Here is a 13928-nt window from a genome sequence, read left to right as displayed (position 1 = left end):
TTGCTGGAGGGGAGGTGGGCAGGGGGATGGGATAAATGAGTAATGGATATTAAGGGTACTTGTTGTGATGAGCACTGGGTGTTATACATTAAGTGCTGTGTCACTAAATTCTACTCCTGAAACTAATATTACATTATGTCTTAACTAACTGGAATTTAAATAAAAAGTGGATAGAACAAAATAAATAAATAAATAAAATGGAAAAAAATAGGTTTTGCCTTCAGCAATGGTGAGTCACTTTAGATTAATTCTCCTATAAATGATAATTATAAATTTTGTATAATTCTAAAAAAAAGTAACAACAATCAGTTCTGATAGAACGCTTAATTTGGAAACTGCAAATTTATTCCAAAGCCAGTGATATACTAGTAAGTAATTTAGAGACAATTAAAATTTCACATCTGCTTATACTTAATTTCATCTGTGAGAAGTATTATGTAAATGCAGCACATGGCATAGATACATAAGAATACACAAAATTCACAGACACACACATTCCCATACACAACACCCCTCACATTCACTAGCTACTTTAGTTCATCATGTGAATTACAAACTACACTGAACTATGTCAGGTGTTATGACTTTCAGTCAGATTTCAGATAACTACCTCACAATAAGGCCCAATCAGCAATCTTTCCAACACCCACTTCTATCAATAAATTGAGTCTTTTACAATGTAAAATGTCACATTTCTTCACCATTTAACATATGTAAAACTGGGATACCATTTTTACCAATATTCCTTTTTTTTTTTAAATGTCCCAGATAAAGTTTTTAAGTGTTGTGTCTATAGCCCTCTCCCCCACTCCCCATAAACCTTGTGGTTTTTATTCCAGTGTTTTGCATCTCTTAATGATTTTTTAGGAACACATGTTTCATTAGAGCAGAACTGACTACATTTAAAAGTACTATATAATGATTAAAGACAGAGATTAGAGAGGAGGCAATCTTTAAAGAGGCAAATTGCATGTAGTGATATTTGCATTTATGTGTCCTTTTGGCTGGAAGCAAGCCCTGATATGCACCAAAAGGGGATATGTATGTTAGGACTCAAGCAGAAATCTACTGTTTTAGCAGCTTGAGAAATTAAGAGTTAGAAGTTAGAAATTAAAGGTGCCAGAGTTGGGGCACCTGGGTGGCTCAGCTGGTTAAGTGTCTCCCTTCAGCTCAGTCCTAATCTCAGGGTCCTGGGATGGAGCCCCTTATCAGGCCCCCTGCTCAGCAGGGAGTCTGCTTCTCCTTCTACCTCTGACCACTGCTCCCTTGCCCCCGCTCATGCTCCTTTTCTATCTCAAATAAATAAATAAAATCTTGAAAAACAAAATGTTGCCAGAGCTTGAAGAAAGTGTCCAGGAAACTCCAGAACTGAATAAGACAGGGGGAGATGCATGGTTTTCTGTGTAAGTGTACCAGGTTCTAGATATACCTCTTAACTGCATATACAGGAGATACTCTACAAAAGAGGCAGCTGGTAGCTTAATGGAGCCAAGCAGATATTTTTGACTGCACGTCCAGTGAGAGACAGAGTTTAGTTTGAGTCTGGCCAAGCTATCCACCTAGTAGAAAAAGTCATCATCAGAATTCTATTATAGAATTCTATTGTAGTGTGTCATCTACAATGTCCAGCACTTGAGTTTTTAAATTTTAACATTAAAAAGAATAGACAAGGGGCACCTGGGTGGCTCAGTGGGTTAAGGCCTCTGCCTTCAGCTCAGGTCATGATGTCAGGGTCCTGGGATCGGGCCCCACATCGGGCTCTCTGCTCAGCAGGAAGCCTGCTTCCCCTCTCTCTCTGCCTGCCTCTCTGCCTGCTTCTGATCTCTGTCTGTCAAATAAATAAATAAAATCTTAAAAAAAAAAAAAAGAACAGACAACATCACACATAATCAAGAGAAAAAGAAGTCCATAAAGACGAACCCTGGAATGACTCATGTTAGAATTAGCAAAAAAGCTTGTAACATTGACATGGATGGACTTGGAGGGTGTTATGCAAGTAACACCTTCCAAGTAAGTCAATCAGAGAAAGACAGTTATCATATGGTCTCACTCATGTGGAATATTAAAAAATAGTGCAGATGATCAGAGGGGAAGGAGAGAAAAACTGAATGGGAAAAAATCAGAGAGGGAGACAAACCATGAGAGACTCTTCACTCTGGGGAAAAAACTGAGGGTTGTGGAAAGGGAGGTGGGTGGGGGGATGGGGTATCTGGGTGATGGGCATTAAGGAGAACATGTGATCTGATAAGCACTGGGTGTTATATGTAACTAAGGAATCATATAACACTGGGTGTTACATGCAACTCAGAAAATCTACTGATGTACTATATATTGGCTAATTTAATTTAAATTTAAAAATAGCTATTTTAAATATATTCCATAATTTAAGGAAAATATGGACATAATGCAGAAAGAGACTGAGAATCTTATAGAAGGCAACTATGAAAAAGAATCAAAGTAGAAAAAAATTAAACAAGGTTTTCTGGATGGGGTAGACATTGGTTAGACTGGTCAGCAAATTTAAAGACTCAGATAGAAATTATCTAGTTTGAAGAACAAAGAGAAAATTCATGGGTTAAGAAGAAGGACGCCTCAGTGACCTGAAGGTAACATCGAGGAATCCATCATACAAGAAATTATAATCACAAGATGAAGAGAGAGATAGGGGCAGAAAAATATTTTAATATACTCCTAGTGGAAAACTCCACCCTCCCTCAATTTTTTAAGTATATACTTGCAGATCCAAAAATGTCAATGAACCTCAAGCAAAATAAACAATCAAATCAACACCTAAGCAAACCATAATTAAACTGTTGAAAACTAAAGATGAAGAGAAAATCACTAACATAACTAGGGAAAGCAACTAGAAGCAAATGATGGTATAAATGAACACAGAAATAATGGAGAGTGATAGACAATAAAAACTAGTGCTGAAAGAAAAAAAAAAACAACTCAAATTCCACACCCAAAAGAAAAAGAGAAAAAGAAAAGAAGAAAAGCTCCTAAAGACCTTCAAAAAGAACATACGTTCTACAGGCAGCTAAACTTAAAATTTTTTTCTTGGGGCGCCTGGGTGGCTGGTTAAAGCCTCTGCCTTCGGCTGGGGTCGTGATCCCAGTGTCCTGAGATCGAGCCCCGAATTGGGCTTTCTGCTCCGCAGGGAGCCTGCTTCCTCCTCTCTCTCTGCCTGCCTCTCTGCCTACTTGTGATCTCTGTCTGTCAAATAAATAAAATCTTAAAAAAATTTTTTTTCTTCTTCACTTCATTTTGTTAAAATAGCAAATTTAAATAAAAATTAAAATTTATTCTAGGTCTTATAATTTTTGTAGATGTGATATATACAATAACACAAAAGATGAAGATAAATAAAACTATGCCATGTAAGGTTCTTAGATATTATACACAGTAATGCGATACTATAAGCAGAGTATGACCAATTAAGCATGCATGTTATGATAACTATAAAAACCATTAAAATAACGCAGAGCTATAGCTAAAAATCCAATTGAGAAATTAAAGCATAATAAAAGATATGTGATTAAGTAAAAAAGGCAGTCAAGAAAATAAAACTAGCTATGAAACAATAGTCATAAATCTAAACATACTAATAACTACATTAAATTTAAATGGGCTAAAACCTCACAACACACAGAAAAGTTATTTAAAAATGATCCCACACCTAAACCTAAAGCCCCAAACACAAAGTGTAAGGGAAAAAAATTGAAGAGAAAATTGAAATCCCTGTGATTTAGGCAAAAGGTATTTTTAGACAGGCATAGATAGCATTAGTCATCAAGTTTTTAAAAAACAATAGATTAGATATCTTCAAAATTTAAGACTTTTGTTCAACAAGATACAGCACTAGAAAAAAAGTAGGCAAGTCGTAGACTGAGAGAAAACATTTAAAACACATATATATATATGGGAAAAGATTTGCATAAAACACGTACAATTGACCCTTGAACAATAAGGGTTTGAACTGTGTAGGTTCACATATACATGGACTTTTTTTTTTAACAGTACAGCACTGTAAATTTGTTTTCTCTTGTTATTTTCTTCTGCGTCAGTCAAAACCTTATCCTCCCTGCCTCTTCCATATACCATATCATTTCCCACCTCTGTACCTGGGCTTATGCTAGCCCTCTATTAAAAATCTCTTACTTTCCCTCTAAAACACAACCATCTTCTAATGCCTACTTCTTCCTTGGAGCTATCCCAAGCTATTATTTCATCAAGATGATGCTTTCTATTTCTATAACAGAATGGGATTGGAGGAAGTTCAGACCAAAGGAGAGGCTAGAGAATTCTAGAAACATCTTTTGTAGCCACTCAGCCATATCTTCAGCATTTACCATAGTAGATTTACTACTTTCTGAAGTATTCACATTACAGAAAGGTATATATACCTTTTTTTTAAATCACACTGTACGTTTATAGCACATTTAATCATTTTATAATTATTTTTTATCAGTGTTCAAACTTGTCTCTCAACAATTAAATATATAAGTAACTTATAATCTCCTTAGTGCAAAAAGCATTGTGAATTCATTATGAACTTAGCTTTGAGCTAGACACATCATCCTGATTGTATCTTCCTCTTCCATCCCTGCTACTCCTGCACTTTTATCATCTCTTGCCTGGATAATATCAGCAGCTTCCTAACTGATCTCTGCTTCTTGGGTTTCTACATAATTCATCCTTCACATGCCTAGGGAATGACATTTCTTAAACATAGAAATTCCCTGCTTAAAACTCTGTGGTGCTTACTTATCTTCTAAAAGATAAAAGTCCCAAGTCCTTGACACAGCCTGTAAAGCTCTATCAAATACCCTTTGTTCCTGTTTTACTTGGACTCCTCTCTTAGCATAAAATGTGAACTATGCACTACTGATCCTCTCAAAGGGTTTCAGATCTTTAATCCTATTGTATCTTTTTCCCCCAAGCTTCTGTAGACTCTTCTGCTTCTTACACATACACACACACACACACACAAACACACGTACGCTCATATTAGTTCTGTGGTCTCCTTCGAAGTGTCTACTTTCTTTCAAACATTCAAGCATCTCCTCAAACATTTCCTCCTCTCTGAGAATTCCCCAAACCCTTCCAGGTTTGTCTCTCTATGACATCAACACTTATATATCTACACTGCAAAATTAGGAGCAGAAAAAAAGCAGGGTATTTGTATATTTGTGTGTGTGTGTGTGTGTGTGTGTGTTTCCAGCAGCATTTGGCTCATGACAGATGATCTATGAAAGTTTGCTGACTCGCTGAATAGAACTGTGCTTAATAGTTTTGTTTGATTAGTTACAGTCTTATTTTGGTTATAAGTAACAGTAACTCTAATACAAACAGAGAAAAAATTATGAGTTTAACTAAACATGGAGAACAAAGATATTTGGCTGAGGCTGAAAAACAAATAAGGCCAGATTATATATTCTAACATAAAATTACAAGTGCCAATTTTTAAAAATGTCCTATGAATAATAAATAGACATAGAACATGCAAAATATTAAAGGTATACAGCAGTCTCCAGTCTTAAAGAGCTTCTCACCTCTTCAATCACTTCAAGGTGATTCAAATTTCAATGTCAACATTTCTATTTTAGAAACCAGTGCAGCCTTCTGCAATCCATCAATCTGTGCCATCCTCCCTAAACAGGAATGAGGGGAAATCTCCTCACTCAATTCCATGAGGTGAACATAGAAATTAGGCATTGCATTATACCCAGAAGAAGCAACCAACTCAATTCAATGAGGGATTACATATGTTATTTAGGAGAAATTTCTTAGAAAATTTCTTTCTTCTAAGAAAGTGCATGGTGGCCCTAAAATTTTCATACTTGTGAAAAAAACCTCTTACATTAACAAAAGTAATGAGAAGACGTCTTAGTTTTTGCTCCACTCTGACCTAACAATTTTTTGATTTAATGAGATCTACTTGTTAGCTTACTTTGAGGAAGGTACTACATAATGCTGTGGATGTCCACAAAATAGAGGATGGTTCTGTTCGAAAATGATGCAGGAGAATGAATCGAGATATAGTTGTCAACCCTTTATGTAGCTGCTCTTAGGAATAGTTGTTGGAATTTGGAGGATGCAGTCAAGTATATTGCATGCTAGAAAATGCTGTTTAATGACACCCCCGCCCCCTTGCCCCCGGCCATCTCCCTGGATTCACTGCAAGCACCATTCATTGTGATTGACTAAGACACCCATATAAGATGATTTTGAAAACTGTCATAAACCTCACCAGGCAATATTTTCATAAACTCTTGATATAACAGTTTTCTCTCAATAGGAAGATTTAATAGTAGGAAAAATACATTAAGACAGCTTGGAATTTTCTGAATTTTGAAATTTTGAAAGTTGCAACATTGCTATAATATAGCAGAAATGTCTTCAAATAAAGTTACAAAAATGTAACTTTGGGGAGAAAAACAAACAAACAAACTGGAGACACCTGGGTAGCTCAGTTGGTTAAGCAACTTACTTTTGATTTCAGCTTGGGTCATGATCTCAGGGTCATGAGATCCAGCCCTGCATGGGGCTGTACCCTGGACTGGGAGCCTGCTTAAGATTCTCTCGCCCTCTTCCTCTGTGACTGCCCCCCAAATGAAACAAAAAAGTTATCAGCAATCTAATTCTATCTTATTAAAAAATGGTCCTTCTAATTGTCTTTGAAATTTCTTGCCAAAAGGAAGCCCATAGAAATCTCATGCTTTCCAGAGTTGGTTATATCTGCAATTTCTCTAAGTGGAATGTATTTTCCAGAGTGGACTCTTGAGACTCCTTGTACACCTTGAGATTCTTAGGAAACTAGTGTGTCTATTGAACTCTATCCCTGAATATCCTATCTCTAAATAATAGCATTTGACCAAAAAATCCTGATTTCTACTGGACGTTTACTATATTAAAATCTATATTAATAATTCTAACTTCCCAAATTGTTTAATTATCCTATGGACCTTGTTAATTCCCTAATTCTTTTCTACCTGGTAATGTAATGATTAAATGTCCCAACTTTCCAAATGCTTTACATTAAGGAAAGATGGTGAAATGATTAACAAAAAAAATATATTTTCTTCAATTTATTCTATCTAAACAATTTCAAGCACAAAGTATTATAATTGCTGTGTTCCCTTACTTGTTCATTCAAATTACATTTGCCAAATATGTTCTGTGTCAGCTACTGTGCTAGGTGCTATAGACTGATTAATGCTAAACAGATGACTTGTATACCACAATGCCAATGTGTTCATGTCCAAAAGGAGATACTCATGTCAATTATCCATGGGAGTACTTATTAGTATAAAACTTCTAAGTAAATAACCTCAAGGTCTCTTGATGAGCAGAGAATCAAAACAAAGAGAATTAGATTGTCCCGAATGATATTTCATCCCATCTACAGGGAAATCTGATAAACTACCTCTGTCTTGCAACAAAGTAGATTTCTCTTGTGAATTAAATATCCATATGTCTTCCAAATACATTTTCTCTTTCCTTAGAACTATGTTAACTAAATACTTACAAATTCTTCCTATCCACTAATGCTTACCACATCATTATTTCTGAAAATAAGATGACAATGTAAGTGAATAAATTCCATTTTTCTTTAAGGTGGGTATTCATTTTGATTATTTTTATTGGGTATGGTATCACTCAAGTCTCCAATGACAGCTCTTACCAAGACATTTTAAGGTTTTTCTGAAGATAGCGAAGTAATCTATTTTACAAGGAATTGTGCTCAAATTTTCTTTTATTCTAAGTGTATAATTTTATCTCTAAATCATGAAGCTAGCTTAATGATTTCTAGTGACTGAGGTTTCTGAAATTTTATCATGTGTCTTAGATTTTTATTAGAAAGGTTACTTTAAAAATAAATATGAAATATGAATGTGTGCTAAAACATGCATAAACCTCAAAAATATTAAGCTGAGTGAAAAATACATTTCATATTTACATGAAATATCCAGAATAGGCAAACCTATACCAATAGAAAGATTAGTGGTTAGTGTTTGTCAGGGGCTGGGGGAGGAGAGAAATATTTTGAAACTATCCTAGATAGAGGTGGTAGTTCCACAACATTGTTAATGTAGTAAAAGCTATTGAATTGTTTACATTAAAATAGTTTTTGTTTAGTATATATGTATATATTTTTATATATAAATTATTTAATTTATATATATAAATTATATATATAATATAAATATTATAAATTTAATAACAAATAATAATATTTTATATATAAATAAATATATATAAATTCATTATAAAATAATAATAATTTATATATATAAATTATATATATAGTATAAATATTATAAATTTATAATATACAAATTATATATTATATTATATAATTATATAATAAATATAATATAATATAATATTTATTATATAATTATATAATAATAATTAATATAATTAATACTAAATATATTATATAATATATATTATATTATATAGTTATATTATATTATATTTAATTTATATATAAAATATATAAATTATATAATTTATATATATTTAGTATATATCAAAGTCATGTAGAAATTAAAGCAGAATAAACAAAACATTACATAAAAGAACAGTAATGGGATATTACACACATATGCACACACATCAGACTGTGTTACTCAGTTTTAATGTGAAAAAAAATATGGTCATGTTATACTGATGTGATATAATTGAACTAATTGACCCAGATGGTCTTTCTACTAAAACAGAAGGCTTTGCCATGAAGAAGTGGAGATAGAGAACTGAACTGTTTGGAGACATGTTGGTTTTGAATGGTTATTGATATTTCATGCAAGGGAGTGAATTAGATCTTCAGAAATTCAAGTTAGTGGCCAATATCCATTAAGGAGTCAAGAGCATTTGGCGACAGGGAAATACATTTAACTTATTAAATACCCAGAAAGAAAGAAGGGAAAGAACAGTACCCTAAAAATACATACTTTGAAAGGGAGGGATAGAAAGCAATGAAAGAGAAATTAGGAAGGTAAGCTGCAAATATAAATTCAGAGAACAGAACTACTTATAAAATTACAATCAGCAATCATTGGATACCTATTTGTCCCAGGCTCCAGAGACACAACCTGGAACAACTGTGTCTTCAATGAGAGCAAGTATCTCATCAACGTAGGTAGCTCAATGTGTGTTCCAAGACTGTAACCAAGAATCCAGCATACAGTAGTCTCTCTGATGTGATATACTGTTGTAACTGAAGTGTAGGAGGAGAGCAGGTTTCACACAGAAGGGTATTTTAAGAGTCTTTTGAGATACTTATGAGTGATCTTCTTTAATATTACATCAAAACTCATCAAGTGGTAGTTTCCTAAAGATTAGCTGCAGTGTAGAACCTGAAACTATATGCCAATAAACTTTTCTTATTATTTTAATAATACAATGGAATGGAATATTTAAAATCCATTCACTCTATTTGTACTTTAAGTAGATTGTTTCACCTATGTATGATTTTTTTTAATATTATGTTTTGGTAATTTGAGAAATATTTGTTTATTACAGTATAAAAATTTATCTTCTAACAAATTGGTAATAATAATATTTAAATACTGGAAAGTGGTCAATCCCATTAGTGGAGGATAAAAGTAGTCTAAACTTCTAATTTTCACTTGAAACCTCATATTTTTTCATTGGCAACAAATGTCAGTTGTTTCCCTGAAGTTTAAGACTTGTGTTGTTTATTTTTGTGAATGTATCTGCTAAATATCCAAGTCTGAATCTTATTTTTTTAAGATTTTATTTATTTATTTGAGAGAGAGAGAGAGATCACAAGTAGGCAGAGAGGGAGGCAGAGCAGGGGAGGGGGAAGCAGGCTCCCCGCTGAGTAGAGAGCCCAATGCGGGCTCAATCCCAGGACCCTGAGATCATGACCTGAGCCAAAGGCAGAGGCTTAACCCACTGAGCCACCCAGGTGCCCATGAATAATGCTATTTTATCAGTTACTCTTTCCAAATAAAAATAGTGTTTCACTTAAAAAAGTGGTAGGCCAACTCACAATCCAAACACTCACCATATCTTTTTCCCCCAATACTATACTTCGTATGCAGAAGTATTCCATGTATATTTGTCCTTATAATTTAGGATACTTTAAAAATATATAATCAAAAGTTGAGATTTGTCAAGAAAAAGTTGAGATTTGCTATGATTAATTGCTTTTTTACTGCTTTATCAAAGACAGTCAAACTGGCATTTTATCTGCTACAAGTACAGGACAGTGAAGAATACAGTAAGTTTGGTGTCACTCTGGATATATACTTAAGTACCATCACTTTCACCCACCATTTTCCATCATCACTGCAAATAGCAACACAGTGAGAAGGCAAAGGTTGTCTTCATATTACTATAAAAAAATTTGATTTTGCAAACCCTTGAAAGTATCTCAGAGATCCCAATTGTCCATTGTCCACAATTTAAGGAGTGCCATGGAAGAGATTGGGAAGAGAATATTGATGGATTTATTTTTTTCTTAAAGATCTTTGTCTGCTGAAAATAGAGTGGGGGTGGGAATCCACGACATTGCCAAACTTTCTGAAATAACTGCAGATAATAAAGAAGAGTTGAATAAGGTTCACAAAATCAAATTGGTATACCAAAGCACAAGTTGAGGTTGGAAATCATAAATTAACAAATACTATTTGTATGCAAATTTAGCTTCAAACTCTAAGAAATATTCCTACTATATCTTATGTGTGAAGAAAGTAGTTTGTTCCTTTACTGAATATGGATTCTTGCCTTTCTTGTGCAAAATTAATGACTGTTAGTGCTATTTAGTTTATGATTGCTGGGAATTGGGCTAATACTAGATATCAACTTTCAAGCATTTGAAGGTTTTACAATAAGAGATCTAAGTATGTGGATTATCAAAGGTAAAGCAGCGGCCCATCATGAGGGAGGGTAAATTGAAGATATTATTTAAAAAATTATGAGTGCAGCAGTTTTGTAATTTGATTTTGATAAAAGTACATCTCTCTTTAAATTCACATACCCATACCATGCACTGGACTTTTAATTGCTCATAGCTCTATTTGTTGTCTTTGTAGCATGGCAATAAGATATACAAACCCATAAATTGTAAGGATAACATATTTGAGATGTTTGTAAAACATATTCAAATATTTAATACTTCATGTGAAATTGCAGTAGATTATTTTGAAAAACAAGTTTATATTCCTCTTTATTCAATATGCTACACAAAAACCATTATTGAACAAAGAATTATTCTAGGATATGTTTGTTGGTGGTGACAAATTTATTGGTATAATGAGAAAATTATAAATTCACATTCTAAAAATATGGAAAAGGTCTGATTACATTTTATACTGTAATTCCACATTCTGCCATTACTATTCAAATAGTTGGAATCAGAAAGCTGCCACATTTGTTTGTTGGATTGTGGAATAGCACATGAATATTCAATTAGTAGATGGCTCCTACTTCAGGTGTGAAATATTCAGTTTCCAAGGTTATTAGAAAGGGAGTTATAATCACAATATCACTAATGTTTTTCTGATTTTTTTTCTATAAACCTTATCATTAAACTCTTCATACAAGAGTTTATTGTATGATGTTTTGATGTGCATAAAATAATCTCTAAGGTTGGTATCTAATATTAGCCCAATTCCCAGAAATCATGACCTAAATAGTACCAACAGTCATTGTCTTTGTTCAGTAATGGAACAAACTACTTTCTTCACAGTTAAGAGATAGTAGGAACATTTCTTTGAGTTTGAAGCCAAATACAAATTAGTATAGACATTATTTTCTTAATATTTGAGCCAATTATGGGGTGCCTGGGTGGCTCAGTGGGTTAAAGCCTCTGCCTTCAGCTCAGGTCATGATCCCAGGATCCTGGGATGGAGCCCCACATCGGGCTCTCTGCTCCGCGGGGAGCCTTCTTCCTCCTCTCTCTCTGTCTGCCTCTCTGCCTAGCTGTGATTTCTCTCTGTCAAATAAAAAAAAAAAAATTGAGCCAATTATGTTCTACAAATACTTTATATAAATTTTTATAATGAAAGGGACACTTATTCAAAACTCCTGGTAAATTATAATCCCATGTTGATTAGTGTTAATAAATGCATTTTTAATCTCCTCAGTAAAGGCAGGAAGATGTGATAAATCATCCAATACCATCTATAAAAATGGTTATGCATTTACTAGTTTTAGCTTAAATGGAGTAATCAATATTCTATTAGGTAACATCAAAGTCTATATAACACTAAATTGTATTTTAAAACCATATAACAGGGCGCCTGGGTGGCTCAGTGGGTTAAGCCTCTGCCTTTGGCTCAGATCATGATCTCGGGGTCCTGGGATCTAATTCCACATCAGGCTCTCTGCTCAGTGGGGAGCCTGCTCTTCCTTTCTCTCTGCCTGCCTTTCTGCCTACTTGTGATCTCTCTCTGTCAAATAAATAAATAAATAAAATCTTAAAAAAAAACCATATAACAATTTTACTTATTTTATTCTCTTCTCACATTTCAACTATGATTATTTGTCCTTTCCTTGATTAAACTCCTATAAATAATAGACTTGTATGGATATATTCTTATGAAACACCGTGGAAAGATACAGACTTTACTGAAATTGTGAATTTTGAGTGGTTTTATTTTTTGTAATGGTTTGGTTAACATATATGTGTGTATGCACACATGTGTATTATAATATAAACAAATAACATATATACAGTAATGACATGGTAAGCTTATTTCTTTTTTCTAATTTTCTCTCTTAATTTTTCCTCTTATGTGATTGTATTGTTTAGTAATTCCACACTTATTCTAATACTAATATTAATGGACATCTTTGCCTTATTGATTGCATATGATTTTTTTCCTAGAATTTCCTCCATTGTGCATTATGAAGAATTTAGGGTTAAAATAAGTATATATTTTAAGCTAATGAAATACCATGCATTTTAAAAATTTGTATATAAAGAATAGATATTTAAGTATGTTATCTTTTCATTTCTAGAGCTGCTTATGTGATTTTTCTTTTTTGATTTCTTAACATGGTGAATTATAGTAATAGCTTCACAGATATTAAACTATTTGAACATTTAGTGAACAAATCCCATTTAGGTTATTTTAATATGTTCCTTGATTTGGTTAAAGTTTTAGTTAACGTATATTTGCATCTTGTTCCAAAGCGTCATCCTTGTGCAGGGTCTGTGCTTTTTCCTCTTTGCCCTAGAACAGTCTAAATAGCACTGGAGTTACTGGTTTAATAATTTTGTAGAGTTTACCTGAAAGGCAGATGGAATCTGGGCCTACTATTTCTCTGTGAGTGCCTTTAAAAAAAACAAAAAACAAAAAACCTCTTTAAAATCTTCAGTAATTTGTCTGTTCAGATTTTCACTTTCTTTTAGGGGCAAGTTTTATTACTTAGCAATGTTTTCTTCTATAAAACACTTGTAAAGTATCAACTGTTAGTCATTTGGTCGAAGAGACTTGTATCTTTCTTTCAAACACCTTTTCTATCTCTGCTTATAATAACTCTCTTACTTTTACTTGATTTTAATTACATTACTGAGTAATTATTTGCTTTTCCAAAAAGCTGCTTCCTACATTTTTAATTGGTTCTGTTTTCCTAATTCAATATTTTTACTTCCTAGACCATAAATAATTAATTAATTAAAGATTTTACTTATTTGACAGAGAAAGAGAGAGCACACAAGCAAATGGAGGGGCAGGCAGAGGGAGAGCGAGAAGCAGGCTCCCCTCTGACCACAGGTCTGGCCCTATCCCAGGGCCCTGGAATCATGACCTGTGCCTGAGGCATATGCTTAACCTACTGAGCCACCCCATCGTTCTAAATCTTTGAATTTGCTCTTTAATTCATTTATTTTCATTCTATTATCATAATTATTTACACTATGAATTTTCCTCTGAGCCCTACTTCAA

This window comes from Meles meles, chromosome 6 (assembly GCF_922984935.1).
Source record: "Meles meles chromosome 6, mMelMel3.1 paternal haplotype, whole genome shotgun sequence".
In the NCBI taxonomy this organism is placed as follows: domain Eukaryota; kingdom Metazoa; phylum Chordata; class Mammalia; order Carnivora; family Mustelidae; genus Meles; species Meles meles.
Note: the sequence above shows the minus strand (reverse complement) of the source record.